General features: G+C 37.6%; 1 protein-coding gene and 1 long non-coding RNA gene across 3 annotated transcripts in view; one reads left to right on the top strand and one right to left on the bottom strand.

Moving 5' to 3' along the window:
* Positions 1-19,838, top strand: part of KIAA0825 (KIAA0825 ortholog) — a 414,781-nt gene that overhangs the window by 348,022 nt on the left and 46,921 nt on the right. The gene's annotated exons all lie outside the window — the stretch shown is intronic.
* On the bottom strand, positions 1,459-18,867 carry LOC118356997. Its single transcript, XR_004820088.1, has 3 exons — positions 18,768-18,867; positions 18,576-18,619; positions 1,459-1,577 (listed from the first exon to the last, which is right to left on the bottom strand). It is a non-coding gene; the product is annotated as an uncharacterized LOC118356997 (long non-coding RNA).

The following is a 19,838-nucleotide window of genomic DNA, read 5'->3' as shown; positions in this document are numbered from 1 at the left end:
ACTGACACTATTAGAAATGAGAAGTATCTGGTATATGGTTGAATAAAGCATAACTTACTTTTATATAAACATCATATAGAAAAATAAATAAAATGATGCCTTAGTGCATCAAGGCATGCTTTTATACTTGTTGAGAGCTAATTATGCAAGAGTGCATCTTTACAAAGTAAATATATGGTGGCATACTAATATTTGGTCACAAATGGTCTCTCGGGATATTTCATTGTGACTTTCCAGGTTAGGTTCCAATTTAGAGAATAACATTCTTGCGACTTAAATCCTTGCTTTTTTCTGTATTACTCTCCTGCTACCATCTAGAAGGTTTTCTTGGTTAATGAAAATAGTGAGATTAAGACTTATGCATAGGGGCGCCTGGGTGGCTCAGTCGTTAAGCGTCTGCCTTCGGCTCAGGTCATGATCCCAGGGTCTTGGGATCGAGCCCCACATCGGGCTCCCTGCTCTGCGGGAAGCCTGCTTCGCTTCTCCCTCTCCCACTCCTCCTGCTTGTGTTCCCTCTCTCACTGTGTCTCTCTCTGTCAAATAAATAAATAAAATCTTTAAAAAAAAAAAAGACTTATGCATAGAATAAATAGCTATTCCTACCTGCTCAAAAAAAAAAAATTACAGCATTCCTCCATCCTTCATCATATTATCTTTTCCCTTCTTCCCTGAAGTATTGAATCAAATATTATCTTTAGTGAATCATCATTAAAACATATGTTGGTTGCCTAGGAGAAGAGAAAAGCCCAAGAATCTCTTTCAGTCTTCTCACATTGGTTACTGGCATGGATTCTGTTGTTCAGTTAGCTAAAATAGTTTTACAGTGTAAGCCAGTTGTCCTTGTTTGACAAGGATTTCAGGAGAATCTCTCTAGTGGTTGTAATAGATGACCTTTTTAATGTTCCTTTCAACCCTAAAATGTTTTATTACAAGTAGTTCTGTGTAGCCCAGGAGTGGCATGTGAGAAAAAGGAAGGGGGATACTAAATGGAAGTGAAGAGGTGAGATCATCAAGAATAATCACACACTTCAGTCGTGCCCAGAACTGGAAGGCAAAAGCACAGATGAGAAAAGTGGACCCTGATACAATGTCTAACATGCTACATACATCCTAACTTCTCAAGCTTTACATCTATTCTTCCTGAGCAGAGGAAGTAGGATTCACCAAAAAAAGATAAGGTTCTTTGGGGAAGAGGGGAACAAAAAGACTGTGTATTTGTTCCTTCAGTGATGGATGGAATTTACCAGAGAATAAGGGAGGTGGATATCTCATTCTTTAGGGGCTACTTAGATTTCCTTGAAAATCTTAAAAGCTCCAGCAACCAAGGAACTGAGCTCTGGCTTCTTGGTGACAGAATGGACTGGTGGCTAGAGAACGGGCAGAAGCTGTAATGTTTTCCTCCTAACCTTGTCCACTGGGCCTTATCCCTGATCTTCAAGGACCTCCTTCTTGTAGAATGTTCCTTCATCTGGTCTCTTACCACAGACTTAGCTGAGGGCTCTGATGCACATATGGCCACATCTGATTTCACAGAAGTAATTCTTACAGGTATGTTGGTGGGATTTCATGGTCTGTATCTGTAAGGACATAGAAATACATACAATTTTCTTATGGTCAGTAAATATCTTGTGAATTGGATCAGAATGTCTTGTCATGTGGCAAATCCTAGGGGAGGCCAGGGATGAGGCAGATTCCTAATCCTGGTCAATTAGGTGGAGAAGTTACTCTCAACTCAAGCCTCTTTTGGAATCTTAGCAGGCTCTACCCCTTGGGCTACAAGGGTGGGACCCTCGGAGTACTCCGGAGTACTCCGTGGGAGGATGAGCATGATCAGCACCATCTCTTGATGGGATTAAAACCCAACACAGGATTCTCTTGGAAGAAAATGAATAAGAATTCTAATAACCTGGCTTTAATTTTTTTGATTACAAAATAGTGAAGTAATTAAAATGAAGAGGCATGTATAACTTCACACAAATGGATCAGTGGTTAGCAAGAAGTCTGAATTATAGATCATTCTAACACATATTTTTGCCAGGTAGAAGAATCTGCTTTAATTTTCAAAACAGTATTAACTATTAGTTCTCATTCGCATATTAAAATAGTTCTAAGACTTTTAGTGCAGTTTGTCCTCTTCAATTGGCTCACCATGTACAAAAATATAAAAAAGAACCAGATCAAATTATTTATCACAAATTCTTTTTAAAGAGGAATTTTAAAAACAGCTTTATTGAGATATAATTGATGATTATATATGATAACATATACAAAGTAATAAGTACACATTAGTAAGTTTTGACATAATATGTATACCTTTAAACTGTCACCAGAATCAAGACAGTGAACATTTCCATCATCCCCAAGAGTTTCTCATGCCCTTTGATAATGCTTCCCGCCTAACCCTCCCCCATTCCCAAGCAACCAGAAATCAGCTTTTGGTCACTATAGATTAGTTTGCATTTTCTAGAGTTTTATATGAATGGAATCATACAGTAATACTCTTTGTCTGTTTTACTCAGCGTAATTATTTTCAGATTCATTCCTGTTGTTGCATGTTCATTTTTATTGTTTATTCATTAGTTATTAGACATTGGAGTTATTTCCAACTGTTGACTATTACAAATAAAGCCACTATTAACATTCATGTGAAAATACAAATTCATATAGCTTATTTTTTTAAAGAAAACATTTATTTCTTTATAGGTCATGACCTTAACAAGGTAATAGTTATAATCTATGACCAGTATATCATTCCTACAAATTGGTTTTGCCTTAGGTTAACTGCATTCAATTAAAGAACTATTTATAGAGTATTAAGTATGTATAAAGCTTTTAATGATAGCTAATATAAGAGCACAAAGATGGATAGGAGATAAATATATAAATAATGGGAAAGCTGAATAAAGTAAATGTCATAAAAACAACAACAACAACAAATCTATGGGTTAGGGTCACAGGAATAATATCCAGTTGAAAAATAAGAAATTCATTGAGAACGGGTAATTTGCTGGAGACTTTGAAGCATGGGTAGGATTTTAGCATGCGATGTTGGGAAGAAGTATGCAGTGGGAAGGAAGGAACATAATTAGAGCTTAGAGGCAAGATACGTGGGGTAAATGCTTGGACAAAGCACTCCAAATTTAATTGTAGCACAGGGATCAACTCTATGATATGTTGGCAATCTCCCGTGTCCTCAGACCTCTTCTGGAATGTTTGATTCTGCACTTTAGTTTAGTTCAACAGCCGTTCCTTCAGTGCCCGTAGTGACAAGCACTGTGCCAAAGCAAGGGAAGAAAAGATGAAAAGGTATACGCACTCTCTGCCCTCAGATCACTTACAATGGGGCAAATCCTTTCAAGTATTATGGTTACTAGAGATATGCTTGGAATGCTGTTGGATGGAGAGGAGCACCTAACCCAGCCTGTGGGGTCAGATCAGGCTTTCCAAAAGCAGAATGGTTGGAACTCAGTCTAAGTTGACCAGTCAGTGTTAGGTAAAAAACAGAAGCAAAGGTGTTCAAGGCACTGGGGAGAAAAGCATGAACCAAAGTAAAAGGTGTGACATAACATTTGATTTTTGAGAAACTTGAGTTCAGGGTTGCAGAAGCATTCATTGGAGTGGTTTCTAAGGGGTATCATTACTGCTACAGTTGTTTTGGGTTTTTTTGTATGTCTGGTTTTTGATATGATCTTGAGATGGGAATATAGTTTTAGGCTTTCACTGTAGGCCCACATCCTTAACCTAAAGACTTTGGAGTTACGAATGATGTTACACCTACTTATTTATGTGAAGCATTACAGTGTTATACACAGAAGTGTTCCTCCTACCCTATAGTTCTGTGTTCTCAACCCTGATCTCATAATTCTCTATGTTTGAAATAAGTTTGAAGAAACTAAATTTAAGTCAAGACTGTCCTTTTAAAATATAGGCTTATCTACAGTATGGGTATATGTAACTAAATATGCTTTTCACTGGGCCACTAGTTCATCCTGAGTATGTAAATAGCAGAAGCAGCATCAGGGTTTCATTCACCGCTCAGTTTTGTGGCAATTGTGCGTCACTACAGAAGCTCAGTCTTCATGATTTCTCATTTGTGGAGCTCTGCTCAGCTACAAAAGAGGGTACTGTGTGCTGAGATGTGAAATCAGACACCACTGTGAAATGTACATTTGTAAAAGTGAAGCGCTTTAATCTTTTGCTAAGTTCTGATTATGCTATTTATTTCAGTTTTATGACAATACAAAGCAATATATACCATTTGAAATTGTCTATACTCACCAAATATAATGGCAAATTAAAAGATGTAAAGAGTTAAGTTTGAAATGTTTCCCTCAGTTATCTAGATATTTGAACTCTGAAAGGCTTGAATAATTGCCTCAAAATCAACTCTTACTTGTATGTACAGTAAAAGAGGGAAAAATCCTTGGAAATTTTCATATTTTTCCCTTATGTCAACATTAATATGTCATAATATTTTTTGTTTTATGGGACTGATTTCTAGTTGATGGAGAATTTTAAAGTGAAGATAATCACAATAATTAAGGAGTAAATGTGTAAATGAGGACTTGATTCGAGTTATTTAATTAACATAAATTCATGGAAATTTGGCAACTGGAGGATTAAAATATAGATTTTAATCTAATCTGTTTCTGTACTTTTCAGTTCTCCTAAAATATCACCAAAGAAAGGGCAATGGTAGTGGGTTAGAAATGTGTAAAACAAAAATCCAGCAAGCTATTTCCTGTTCTTTTGTGGCTGTCTCTGGCATAGGGAAGTTCTTAGAAAAAATTCTGGTGAATCTGTTCTATGAAGGGGAAGGGAGGTGGTGGAGAAAAATGGCTCACCTCTCCAAATGCAGCCCTAGTGGTATTTATGCTAATTGACTCAGGGCAGGCTGAGCCCTCTAGTGTAAATGGGAGCCTGGCAGGGCTGGCCCAGGGTCCTCCAGCACCAGGCAGTCACGGCCTTTTACCTCCTTTTATCACAAATGAATGGCTTTATTCCTCCTGACCAGTGTGAAAAGCCAAGTAAAAAAGTCTAAATGATAGCAACGAAACATATCTTCTACTCAAGCTGAATGGGACTGGCTCCCAGCAGCATTTCTCTCAGCATGTCTTACACAGATGTTCCTCTCTCTGTCTCTATTCCCACTGCTACTCCTCCCTTTTCATCCTAAGTCTCAGACTGAGGGTCCAGATTCAAGCCTAAATCCCTTCAATTTACTGCCAGAGTGACCTTCCTTAAACAGTGCTTTTGCTACATTCTTCCTTTGTTCTCTGTTTTCTACAGTTACACAGAACCGATACCTACTTAGGGTCAAATGAACCAGCAGATGTGTAATTCCAAACCGAGAGGATAATGTTAAGGTGATAAGTCGGGGGTGTTGGACCAGCCTGAACAAAGCATGTTGGGAGAGCCTCTTTCAATGGGATGAACTGACTTGTCTTCCCTAAATACACCAAAATCACAACAAAGGAGTCTGGTATGGGGTCAGGAAGAGGCAGTGAGATAACGGATGCTAGTTTGGATACTGAATCTTTTTTTATTTGTTAAGGTTTTATTTATTCATTTTGACAGAGAGACACAGCGAGAGACGGAACACAAGCAGGGGGAGTGGGATACTGAATCTGAAGTGCCAGATTTCATCTTGGTTGAAGTATGCAGAGCTGAAAATATAGACTTGGAGCTTATCAGGGAGGTCTTAGTTGTGAGAGTCCTCAGGGATGCCTAGGGGTTCACTTGACAGAAACTGATAAGATGGCCAAAGAAGGGTTTTAGAGTTAAGAGAAGAGGGTCTAGGGATAGGTGGAGGAGGAGCTATGGGGGACTGATTGATCAGACAGGGAGAAGGACAATCAGAAGAGAAGAAGAAGGAAGAAAGCAATGAGGAGAAGGTTTCTGGAAAGAACAAGTATTCATCAGTTCAAATGCCAGAGATTAAGACCAAAAGTGTTCACTGATTAGGCCAGGGAGATTACTGTGACCACAAGAAAATGCATTCAGCAGTGAGGCCCACGCTTTACAAGAAGCTTACTGGAGAAGGAAAGGAGTCAAGGCATTAGGTAATGGGAGATAAGGAAGGGACTCATAAAAGGGGACTAACAAAACAATAACTAGATTAACATAATCAAATGGCTTTTAGAAAGATGAACCAGGGAAAATGGGAAGAGAGAAATACAGAAAGCAAGTACTTAGGCAAATGAAATTAGCAATAATAAAAATAGAAGGAACTTGAATTCATAAATCTTTCTTTCCACCTTCATCTCATATTTAGATCCATACAAAAACATATCTCTACATTCTCCATCAATATTTCAGCTCATCAATTTTTTTAAAATATCTGATTCTTCACAACCCCCACAGTAAGTCTAAGGTCAAATCTGTTCTGTGCTGCCTTCAGAACCCCTTTTTTCCATTCCTCAATCAATGGTGTTTCCTTCACGCTGGTATACTGCTTGCATTGATCTCTCCTCTAGCCCGTGTAAAATGTACCTACTGGACGAACACTTGTGCTTCATGCATACGAGGTCCGTTTTCTTACTACTTTCATTAGCTTCCGCTCTCCTCTGGTAATAAATTCAAATGGTCACTCAGGCCTAATCTCTTCTTATTGCCATTCTGATCCTCCTTTTCCATTTCCTTCACTGTCATTCCATCTTGCTTCCTGAGTCCCTGAATATTTGTCACCCAGTACGTTCTGCAATTTAAAAAGTCATCTTTCTGAAGCTCTCACTTCTATTTTCTTGTTCTTTGAAATTGTTTGCCTGTCATATTTCCTAAATGAATTCCTCAATAGAAAAAGAGAATCACTTGAACATTTTGATTTAGACCATCCTACTCTTAACCAAATACTGCATTTCATACATATAATTAACAATGTTGTAATGATTTTTTCTTTGTCAAAACTCAGGCTAGTCCCTCACATTAACATTGGGGAAAAGTTGAATGGAGATTATTTGAAGGGTGTTCTAAAGCTCAATAATGTGTCACAGTTACTTCTGTGTTTGTTATCTTTCCATTGAATTGGGGCATTTTGACTCCTAGAATGCAAAAATAATTCTTTAAGCCTCTAGAAGCCATTAGGACATCAGCCAGTGTTATGTTTGCAAAGGGGCATAGGAAGAAATAAAGTTTGATTAAGGCAAGATAAAGATGACCCAGGACCACAGGAATTTCTCAGGGTACAAGCTCTGGAGCCACTACAGTGGATGGCTTTGGGCAGCTAAGCTCGGCAAGAATACTCAGTTATGTATTTAGGGGAAGAGGCTGGAGGAGGGGAGAGTGATGCTAACTAATCAGGAAAGGATGTTGAGGTGAGACAAGGTCAAAATGAAAATGAACTTCTCTTATATCAGAGGTTTGCCTCAATGACTAAAGGTCTATTTTGAAGGGTTTCCTTTTTATTATCCTTTTCTTTAATTTGAGAGTTTAATTTCCATTTCTCTTTTTAGAAAGATTTTATTTATTTATTCATGAGAAACAGAGAGAGAGGCAGAGGGAGAGGGAGAAGCAGGCTCCCCGCTGAGCAAGGAGCCCGACGTTGGGCTCGATCCCAGGACTCAGGATCATGACCTCAGCCGCTTAACCAACTGAGCCACACAGGCGCCCTAATTTCTGTTTCTTTTCAAATATGTCCCCGGTTACTTAACAAGACAGGGAGGAATCCAGCCTTTATAGAGTTTCTTTTCCAAGCATCACATTGGTTGTAGGTAAATTTATAGGAGTCGGGGTTCATTTGCTCACTTACTCATTTATGCATATACTCATTCATGCATTAAAAGATAGTGAAAGTGTGGTGTGTGCTAGGTACTTCAGCACTCTGTACAGAATGGTAAACAAGACAAACATAGTTCCTCTTCCTCCTGGGGTTTAAAGTAGGATGTACAGACACAGAGAAAAGCAGTATGGTCCAGCGTGACATGTGCCATGACCAGAGAGGAACAGGTGCTGCCTTAAACACTGAGCAAGGAACTTCAATCCAGATTAGGAACAACAGCAAGGACTTGACAAGAAGAACACTTCAGAATGGAAAGGACAGGAGTTGGCCAGGCAAAGCTGGAAGGAGGGGCAGAGACGTGAAGGCAAAGAAGCAAAGTAATATTCCATTCTAGAAAAGAGCACCTGTATCACTCAAGATGTGAAAGAACGTTGTACTTTCACATATGTGAATAAAGTTATCTGAGGCTGGAAATCAGAGTTGAAGAGTTAACGTAAATGATGAATCTAGGTCCCTGTGATAAAGGACTTTTGTGGGCTCTGCAAAGAATTTGTCCTGAGGACTATGGGAGAATCAAAAGTTTTAAATAAGGAAATGACTTAACCAGATGTCCTTTGTAGAGAGTTGGTTCTCACTGAAAAGTGGAGATGAGTTTAGAAGGGATGAGCAAGATAGGAGATAGTAATACCAACTTGCAAGTCTCTCTTGCAGGGATTATAGCCAGAGATAATGGTGTTCTAAATTAAGTTAGCGGCAGAGGGGATTAATTCAAAAGATATTTAGTAGATAAAATAGGACTTGGTGGTTTATCCAACAAAAGACAAAATAAAATCATGATGCTCAAATGTCTCATTTGGCCACTGGATAAATGGTTCTGTCATTCGCTGAGATTGAGAGCACCAGAGATAAAGCCTTTTGTGGGAAGAAACACCCACGATGCCTAGCAAAACTTTCAGATAAAAAAAAATATGAAGCTCACAGACAGATAGCAGCCAGAGTTATAGATCTGGGGCATCATCAGCATACAAATGGCTGGGGGAAATAAATGAGCTCACCCAGGCCAAGAGTATACAATCTCATTAAATAAGTAATTAGGTATTGTTTGATAGCAGTCTCCATGATTAGACTTAAAGCTCAATGAAGGCAATAACATTATTTCTGTTCACTAGAACAAAACTTAGTACTTTGTCTATAGTAGACAACTAGTCAATAATTTTTGAATGAAAAAATAATACCCACTGAGCCCATGGTCAATTACAAAGGAATATACAAATGTATGTGATTAATATTGATTATAACCAGTCAAATCCACACTTGCTACAATAACCTATTGGGAACTACATTTTATACCTCCTTTCTTGAAATGCATGCATCAAAATTGGGTTTGACTGGTTATGTTTTACATGAGAATATTAATATCTATATAGTATACTGAGTAGCAGGCACTGGAGAAAAATGTCCTCTTTGTTCAAGTACCTTAGAGTGCCTCAATTTCCTTATCTATGAAATGAGGATCATAGAGCTAGTGATAGAATGAAAATGACATAATATACACAGCTACTGAGACCACAGAAGTACTCTAAATAATATTATTAATAGTATTTAAAATGTTATCAAGGGAGTGCCTGGGTGGCTCAATAAGTTAAGCATCTGACTCTTGATATCAGCTCAGGTCTTGATCTCAATGTTGGTAGTTCAAGCCCCGTGTTGGGCTCCACACTGGGCACAGAGCCTACTTAAAAAATAAACAAAACAAAATGTAACAAAACAAAACAAAAAACATTATCCAGGTGGCACTTCTCCATGGTGTTTCCACGTGTCTAGGATGTCTTTTGTTCTGAACTATCTTTTCAAGGATGTTGGCATAGGAAAAAGCCTTGGAAGACAGAGGTAGTGACTCTTTCAGGGCAGAGAGCAGATTTGTTTCTTCACCAGGATAATAAAGATAATGGCTCCCTCACGGGCCAAAGGTTGGCAGGTTCTCTAGCAGCCCTCTTATAAGAGTAGGTTTCCTAAGTTTGAGGTTCTTCAGCTGAGACGCAAACCCACTATGTGTGCAGCATCTCCCTGGGCCAACCCTCATTGCCCTGTGGGACTTGAGGAGCAATAGTAGCCAATGGGAACCTGAAGCTCATGTTGCCTCCAGTGCCCTGAATAATTAAGGTCTTTGCCTCTTTCCTAAGGGCCTGTGTCTTTGTCAGCGTTTATGAAACCGTGACAGCCTATTTTGTTAGCTTTAAAACACGGTAAAATCTCAGACCCTTCACTTTTCTTGAGAAAGCAGTCTCTTCAGTGTAGACCTATATATTGTAAAGCTTTGATGCAGATATTTTAAGATACTATTTCCCAATCTTGACATTACAAATTTTTCATAATTCTAATTATGAACAGTATCTAAACAGGAGCTCAAGAGACAAGACTGTTTATTTTTACTTTGAAGAATTCAATCTTTTTGCTTTTTTGATTGGGAAAAAGTTTCAGAAACACAAGACTACTTTGTTTTTAAAAATTTCTTCTTTTTTCACAACCCATGGAGGACAAATGTGTGTAGGACAGATCTTTACTATCTTAATAAATATGAAATATCACAAGTATGTGTTGAAATCACATGAATATTCACAGTATTGACAGCAATCATTGAATAGATAGCATAGATAAAAGGCAGCCTTTGGGTCACAAAAACCACCTACATGTTAAAGCAGAGTAACAACTGTGTATTTATGTATATGTCAGGTGATCTCTCATCTAACTTACCAGTGTTGATTCGGGTATGGGCATATAATTTCTAAAAAGACCCAATTTTAATTTGTGTGTATGTGTGTGTGTGTGTGTGTGTGTGTGTGCACATCATTGTCTCCATAAAACACATAGTCACATCTCAGAATGCAGTTAGGGATATGCTTTGTAAGGAAATATCATGAACCGGGAGCTAAAGATGAAGAATGTTCACCAGGATCAAATGTGAACAGATGAGATCCAGTAAAGAACAGTGTGTGTAAATCTAAAAAGGGGTGGGGGACAGCAAAATACAAAGACAAGAAGGTAAAAACTGAGTTTCAAGGAGGACCCAAATAGTAGACAAAATGTACAAGAGATTGATCTTACTTGAATAATCCAAGACAGGAAAAAGATAAAAGGAGAAGTAAAGGATCCAGTGTGCCTTAATAGAGGGAGCTGGAAATACAGTACAGGAGAGGTAGAGCAGTAAGGCCTTGAGCAGGCAAGACTTCCTACAACAAGGACCACTAACCTGAGAAAGGAGGAGTTCTCCATGATGATATGTGACCTTACTCCAGAAGACAAAGAGATTGACTTGGCAGCTCAAGAACCTTATGTCTCCAAAGACCAGAAGACAGTAACTCATGCTAGTAAAAGATGGTAAAAGAGGAAGAACATACTGAGAGTTTGGTAAACAGAAATGTTTATGATATGGGGACCATGGAGGGGACCATTGGCACCACAGAGGCACTTGAGTGTTCTTAAAGCACAGGTGTCACGTTCTGTGGCAGAAATGAAACCTGAACTACATTAAATAAACACGAAACTACACCAATAGTATTTCTAAACTGTGTCTCCTCTGCAGATTTAGTTGTCGTCCTGGGGCATCCGTTTCTGGGCTAAAGAACAAACAGTGAGCTGGAAAAAGAGCCACTAAGAAGGCCAGGGAGAATGGAAGTTAGAAACTCAGATTGTGATCTTTATTGATAGTATGTTTCCCTCTCTTATTCCTGGGTGGTGGTAGACAAGATAGGGTAAAAAAAAAAAAAAAAAAACTGCTTAGTTTTGTAGACATGGCCAAAATCTAAAACACTATCATATTTAAAATAAAGTGTCAGGCATTCTTTTCCTGGTACACCACATCTTTGTTTATTGTTCTGTTAGATAAAGCCTCTCGTCATTATACTGCAGGCAAAGCTGTTAACAGGGAAACTCAAATCCACACCCTAGACCTAATTTTTTAATACAGTTTCCTCTTTGATCTACTGTATCTCTGAATTTAATTATGAGGTCTAACTTGATGCCCTGCCATTGTATCTTTTGCTCTTCTTGCTCTTTCTGTAGTTTGTTAAAAAAAAAAAAGAGTTTTCGGTTTCTTTTAAAGCAAGCTCATTTCCAGTTAGTTCATTGAAAGGTGTCACCTTCTACTTCATGTTGCTCCTTGGGTCCTTTTATTCTTTGTCTTGTGAACTGACACAATTACCATCTCTATATTCTGCAAATATAGCTTGCAGAGCGGGTTTCCTAGGAATATAATTTTCAAAAGTGCCAGACATAAGAATGACTCTAAAGCCATTTGATGAGTTCTCTGTTACATCTCCTCATTTGCTTCCTTCCCAAAGAGATTTTTGATTTCTGCCTGGAACATGCTTATCAGCTTAAAGGTATGCAGGATCATTATGTGTTGAAGATTTTCTTCTGCAGCAGCAAGTGCACTAACCTTGAATGAAGCAGTTGCTAATCATGTTGCACTAAGCAAATAAAAGTCAGAACCGACCTAATCTTGCTTGCCTAATATCAGTTTCTGCAGACTTCAAGTGTAATGTTCTAATCACTGGCGCAAAACAGCCAATTAATTTGCTTTCCCTACATGTTTTTACTGGCCAAGATGCATAGGGGAGCAGTGCATTTGGTCATAATCATGCTCCACAAAGATGGGAAATGTTCCCTTTGAGCTTCCAATCATTAGGCCAGCTGAAGTGAAGACAAGCCCATTGACAAGTGAGAATGGCAATAATTTATTTTCTATTGATGGGTTGTGACAAATCATGTCAAAGCGGTGGCTGCATACTGTGGGGCTCAGCTAAGGAAGACTGTGATGGGCAAAGATGAAACCCTTCACAGCTCATTTAGTCCAAATGTAGCCACCTGGGTGGTGAATCGGTTCAACATACCAGCCCAGGCATTCCAGCACAAAATTAGATTGCTAACAGGCAGGCCATATAGGGGTTTCTACAAGGCATTAATCAACAGGGTTGAGCTGTCAAAATGCAGTCTGAAATTAAGAAACACCAAAAGGATGAAAATGTGGCAATGCTGTCAAAAAATCAAGAATGTGATTCCTAGTGCAGGATCCTAGCCACCATTAAAAAAGCTTAGAAGAAAAATGAATTATAAAGGGGTAAGGAGAGGTATCACCCCTGTGGAAAATTTTCCTATGATTTTTTTACACATGTTAATTAGTAAAAGCAGCATGAAGATTTATGTAAGCATGAGCACACCCCTTTTCAACTTAACACTGACAGGTCAGATTACATATAAGTCCTCCTTACGGCCCCACAGAATAGTTCATCCCTTATTTAAATTTCTTTTCTACCCGAACCTACTGATATGCAGAGCATTTGATGTCTCACGCTGCTTCTGAATACAGACACTTCAAACTCTGCAGAATTCTTGAGCTTGCACTGCTTATTTTCTGAACACTTTTTGGTAGGAGAGAAATTTCTTGCAGCTGGAGGTGTAGGCTGTTCATGTGTGTGTGTGTGTGTGTGCGTGCATGTGCATGTGTGTATGAGAGGGAGAGAGATTATATTTTATCAGTATTCTTTTAAGAGCTCATTATCTATTTTCATATTAGAAAAAATAGTTAGTGCCATAAACAAATCCAAACAACCACAGTTTCTGTAAGCAAATTTTCGCTGCTCAAAAAACATGCGAAGTTTCTATTAACTGAAAATATATTCTAACTCCAGAAAAACTGCTTTCCAAGTCCTACACAGGTGTTTCTCAAAGTGTGGTCCTTGGACCACACATCAAAGTGATCTAGAGTGCTCATTGAAAATGCACATGCATAGACAAATCTCTGGGATGGGCCTGAGAACTGGAATCTTAAGTGGACCCCCAGGGTGATTCTGAATATACAGGGAAACCGGGAAACCACTTTTTCTTATGAGAATAACGCCCAGTCCATGTTCAGGTGTAAACACTTGCTTCTTTCCACCTCTTACACATCTCCCCTTGGACAAGCTATGTTCCATTTGTTCATGAACGCTCTGGTGCTTTCATGTTCCATGACTTTGATCATGCTGTGCCCTTCATAGGCCCAAGTCCTATCTTCTCCTCTAAGATTCAACTCAAACTCTCCCTCCTACATGAAGACTTCTCCATGAATTCCCAGCTAGAAGTGAATCTTCTGGCTTCTCTGCCACCCCAGCCTTTTGTTTGTACCCTTCACAGCATCACCATCTTCTGCCTTCTATTGCAGTGACCTGGACGCATGCTTTATCTCCCAGTTACTAGCTCGTTCACTCCTTGAGATCTGTCTTATATGTCTGTTTATACCTCATACCACCTCACTCATTGCCTTGTGCTATATGTACAGTAAATGTCTGTTGAATTGAGCTGCTGAATAATAGATGTTAGTTAATTCAAACCCAAGTTTTGTACTTTTAAGTCATTCACAGAGAAAAGGGTTCTCTCTTACTGTGTGCTCAGAATTTTCATTAGAATCTTGGAGTGGGTCTCCCTGTAAGCAAAAGTACATGAGGCCTGTTATTTTGTTTATTTGCTTGTTTTACATAACTGTGGTTTGTCTGTAAAATGTTATTCCACTTTAGATTTTCTAAATTAGCTTTAATGATATTTTCCCTGAAACAATATTTGTTAATATTTTAAGTCTTAAGCTGAAAAAGATATTTAAAGTATATTAATTATGCTGGAAAATAAACTACATTACAGTACTACAAACCAATACAACTACTACAAACCATTTGTTTTGTAAATATTTCAGATATTCTTGTTTTTAGAAAAAATACCATGATCTATATGGCCTTAAATATTTGATAGCTTTATACAATGATTAACCATCAGTGGCTATAATTGTTTAACTATGTCTGATTTAAGACTAATATCATAGACCTTAATATAGCCTAAAACATAGGAGCCATGGTTTGGCTTCTCATGACCTAAAGAATAAATTCAGCCTGACTGTAAAGCAGTGTTTTACTTAGAGCCTCCCCATACCCTGGAGGTACAGGAAAGATTACAAACAGAAGTGGATAAATGCTATCACTTTTATCATTCTTGATAAAAGTAGTGTCTTTCTTCAACCTGTTATAATTATTATTGAGGTACAAGTGACATAGAACATTGTGTTAGTTTAAGGTGAACATAATGATTCATTATTGTATATATTGCCAAATGATCACCACACACAGTAAGTCTAGGTAACATCTGTCACCATATATAATTATGAAGTTTTTTTTCTTGTGATGAAGAATTTTAAGATCTACTCTCTTACCAACTTTCAAATATACAATACATTATTATTTACTCACCATGTTGTACACTACATGGTAATTGTTTTTAAAACCCCCTTTTAGGGTGTCTCAGTCGCTCAATTGGTTGGGTGTCTGCCTTTAGCTCAGGTCATGATCGAGCCCCACGTCGGGCTCCCTGCTCAGTGGGGAGTATGCTTCTCCCTCTCCCTCTGCCTCTGCCCCCTGCTTGTGCTCTCTCTCTCAAATAATAAATAATATCTTTTAAAAAATCCAACCCTTTTACCTGTGATGTTCCTGTCTGTTTAGGCACCACAGAAACAGGGAAAGAATGTTTGCAGGATACTTGAGAATATTACACTTGACAAAGTAAACTAGTTCAAGCCAAACTTGTTCTAGTCAGAATAGTCCTTTATCTGCCTGAGTCTTCAATTACAACACTCTAGATGAGGAGCAGGAGCTGAGAAGATGCCTCTTAGTTTCCTTCATTGCCAAAGCTAATTAGGGCAGACTAGAGCCAGGGCAGAGTGGCTTAGAAAAGTTCTAAGGTCTGGGAAAGTATGCTTTTTTTTTTTTTTTTTTTTTGGGAAAGTATGCTTTTAAAAAGACAGTGATATGTAAGCTTTCTGATACCTTGGATTATTTTAGAACTGATATAAAAAGTGCTTTCAGGGACTACACATTTCATAAAGTTTCTATTGTAGTTTAATAGTCATCTCAGTGGGTTTTGTTCAACTCAGTTGATAATTATAATAGAACAGAAAATAATATTGCATTTTTATTTATATTAGAGTTCTTGGCCACGGGCACCTAGGGACCCCCTAGATATAACTAAAACCTAATTAGGAGGAAAGAACATTGACTCAATATCTGAATTGGAGAGTAAAAGAAACACAATAATCCCTGATATAAAAACATAAAACCATGTCAAAATAAATAACTAAAAAGGATACTACCTTTAAAATATGCCCTCCACTTTTCTAACCAAAAAAGAACATTAATGTGGTATTTAATTAAATAGAACCACTTTGATCCTCTGCTTATTCCTCCATTCCAGAGGTGTCTTAATACCCTAAAACTATTTTCACAAACATCACATGTCACTTGGAGACAGAAATGGAGTAAAAGGTTAGCCCACAAATGGTTGATGAACAGTGATTAGACTCTATAGAGAAGGCTGAAGGAGTGTGACAGATAAGCACTGAGAAAAGGAGAGAGATGAGAATCAGCTAACCCATGGCATGAGTTTTGGAAAACCTTTGATGTGTGAGAACTACTGAGGCATTGGATGAAAGGTTCTTAACAATGACCTCAAGGTATTCATGATCCAAGTATTAGAAGACCTCTTTTTTTTTTTAAAGATTTTATTTATTTGACAGAGAGAGACATAGTGAGAGAGGGAACACAAGCAGGGGGAGTGGGAGAGGGAGAAGCAGGCTTCCTGCCAAGCAGGGAGCCTGATGCAGGGCTCAATCCCAGGACCCTGGGATCATGACCCGAGCAAAAGCAGACGCTTAATGACTGAGCCACCCAGGCGCCCCTAGAAGAACTCTTGATGAAGACAGTAAGAGTATATATATTTTAAAGAGGTTTGAAGAAACCACAGAGCACAAATAAACAAAAAATAGCATGTCCTTACGAGGGTATCTTGCCTACTTTATCAGCATTAAAAACCCAACTATGACCTATGCATAAAACTTGTGAATAAAAGAGAAGATGAAGATAAATGAAGAATATACATCTGAAGAGGCATGGCACAGAGAAACAGAGGAAGTTTTCAAAAAATAATTCCCCAGAGTCTCAAATTACAGACAACATGACCTCTCGAAAACAGTCAAAGGATAATTCAAAAAAATGATATAATGAAATAAAAGAAGATGAAAACTGAGCTGGAAAACATCAGGGGAAAAAATGAAAGAGAAACTAGAAGTCATCATAGACATGAAAACCCCATGAAAGGCAATAAAAATTAGAATATACAGTTGACCCTTGAACATGGGTTTGAACTATGCAAGTCGGCCTTCTTTTTTATAGTATTATAAATGTATTTTCTCTTCCTTATGATTTTCTTCATAATGTTTTATTTTCTCTAGCTTACTTTATTGTAAGAATATAACATATAATCCATATAATATACAAAATATGCCTTAATTGATTGTCATGTCATTGGTTAGGCTTCCATCAATGATGGGCTATCAGTAAAGTTTTTGAGGAGTCAAAAGTTATATATGGATTTTCAACTGTGCAGGGGGTTTGTGCCCCTAACCTCTGTTGTTCAAGGGTCAACTATTTACTCTGGAAAACAAAGTCATGGAGATCAGAATTGAGAAATTAAATTGTGGAAGATAAATCTCACAAACCAATTTAGAAAAAACTATGTAAAAATTATTATAAAGAAAATGATAGATACAGTAGACAAAGGAGGTTCAACAATCAAAAAATTTCTGAAGAAAACAGCAGTATAAATGGGGAAAAAATGATCAAAGCTCAGGTCGTGATCCCAGGGTCCTGGGATCGAGTCCCACATCGGGCTCCCTGCTCAGCAGGAAGCCTGCTTCTCCCTCTCCCACTCCCCCTGCTTGTGTTCCTGCTCTCGCTGTCTCTCTCTGTCAAATAAATAAATAAAATCTTTAAAAAAAAAAAAGAAAACATTCCTAAAGAAAGATTTGATTTGTATCATGCAAGGGCCCCTTAAATGTGAGAAAACTTAATACAGTATAATCAATACCGAAACATATGCTAATATAATTTCTGGTATTTAAAGATAAAATTATTTGGGCATCCTGAGATAGTAAGTCTTATAAAAGGGGGAAAACCAGGTGTGTCTTAGACTTCTTCAAAGCAGCACTTAATGACAGATAACATGGGGCTGTATCTATTAGTTTACAGGGGCCAAAAATATATGATCTAAGAATTCCATTCATAAGCAAGTACCTTTCAAATATAAAGACAACATTCTTAAGCAGGTAAGAATTTAGGGATTATAGCACCCATGACAATTATTATTAGCAAAAGATGAATCCAAATAAAATACTTGGTAAAAATATGTAAGATTAGGGGTGCCTGGGTGGCTCAGTCGTTAAACGTCTGCCTTCGGCTCAGGTCATGATCTCAGGGTCCTGGGAGCGAGCCCCGCATCAGGCTCCCTGCTCAGCAGGAAGCCTGCTTCTCCCTCTCCCACTCCCCCTGCTTATGTTCCCTCTCTTGCTGTGTCTCTCTCTGTCAAATAAATTTTTAAAAAAATCTTAAAAAAAAAGAATCTTTAAAAAAATGTAAGATTAAACAATTATGGAAATCTAGTTATATGTTTGAGTGTTATAAATCTTGAAAGTGAAAAAATATATATAAACGTGCACATACACACATATATATGAACTGTTGAAGGGTGGAGAAAAAGGGAAGTGGTAGGCAGGACCATTGATGTGTTAGCATATCCTTTACCATCAGCTTTCAGAGACGCTTTTTAAGTACCAACTTCAGCCACATAAAGTTCTTTCATAGTATTTTTTTCCCCTTAAATTTAAAGGAATTTTAAAGGAATTCTAACAACTCAGTGAAGGAATGTTTCTCCGAATTCCATTTTTTTTCTCTTTTACTTCATTTTTTTCTTTATGTGTTATTAAAGCAAGCATTTATAGACTTACCCCTTTGAAAAAAAATCTCCATGTCTTTGTATAAATGTAGATGCCTAGAAAGACATACACCAAATATTGAAGTTATTTCTGGGTAGTGGGATTTTAGTGACGATTAACTGCCCTCTATAGATGAGAGCATAATAAACAATTTTATGAATAAACAGTTTTAAATATCCAGAAAAATGGATATGAATTAAATACCAGAAAACTGGAGCATCATTCTGATGTTGTCTTTTGTATATTCTTCCTTTTCATGTCTTCCTGGGGAGGTGGGTAGGTAAAACCCAGCTGATCAGCGTAGGTAGGATGCTCACGGTGGCACAATGTTAATCTTTGGAGGAATTACAAAGAAGGCTAAAGTTATTTTTGCATAAAGAGCTGACAGTTTAACTTGATAGTCTTTACTTTTTTGCATTTGTTTGAATGCAAGTGCCATGCTAAGGGTCTGTGTAACAAAGAGGATTTGCAAAGAATCAACTGTGATATTTTTAAGTAGCTCTCTTATTCCCTGTTCACACACAATCTAGGGCTCTCAGATCCAAGGTAATTTTTTATTTAGGAATTATTCAAGGTGTAAGCCAGCATCTTTGGGAGATATTTTATGTGGGCTTGAAAGAGAAAAATGTAAATCCAAACTCTTTATTTTACCTTAAGAATATATTTTAGTGTATGTCTCAAGTCACTATTTTGGTTGAAAGGAAATCCTTGACTGAACTGGCAATTTTCAAAGAAGTACAAATCTATCAGATTTTCATAAACCACACTGCCCCAATAATGAAAGTGAATATTTGACTCACATACTGTATCCTAGATTTTGTAAAATAATTTGTTGCTGCTCTAAAGATCCTTGTAGGATGAATTAGTTGTTTACAGATTTAGCTAGTTATCCCAATAATTTGTCATCAGCTACTTTGATTTTTTTTCTAAATATACTGTCATGTTTGTGGGATTCTGATTGCAGAGTTATAAGTGGCATTGACTACTTTTTATTGTCATTTTCACGATAGAAGCTAAAATTTTGAAGATTAAGATAACATTTCATGATTGTCAAAGCTCCCAGCTTGACATATTACTTTCTAAAGTTTATTTAAAAAGATAGAATGATGGGAGCCTTTGGTGGTTATCTACGTTTACTGGCATAAAATCTTGGGAAGGAGATGAGGCATTGTATTTAATATGATAGGTCACTTAAACATTTGTGTAAATCAGATACTCAAATATCTGCTAAATGGGCAGGCTTCCATTTGATTGTGAGTACTTGTTTTGTTTTCT

This window comes from Zalophus californianus, chromosome 5 (genome assembly GCF_009762305.2).
Source record: "Zalophus californianus isolate mZalCal1 chromosome 5, mZalCal1.pri.v2, whole genome shotgun sequence".
Lineage (NCBI taxonomy): Eukaryota > Metazoa > Chordata > Mammalia > Carnivora > Otariidae > Zalophus > Zalophus californianus.
This window is presented reverse-complemented; position numbering and strand designations above follow the sequence as displayed.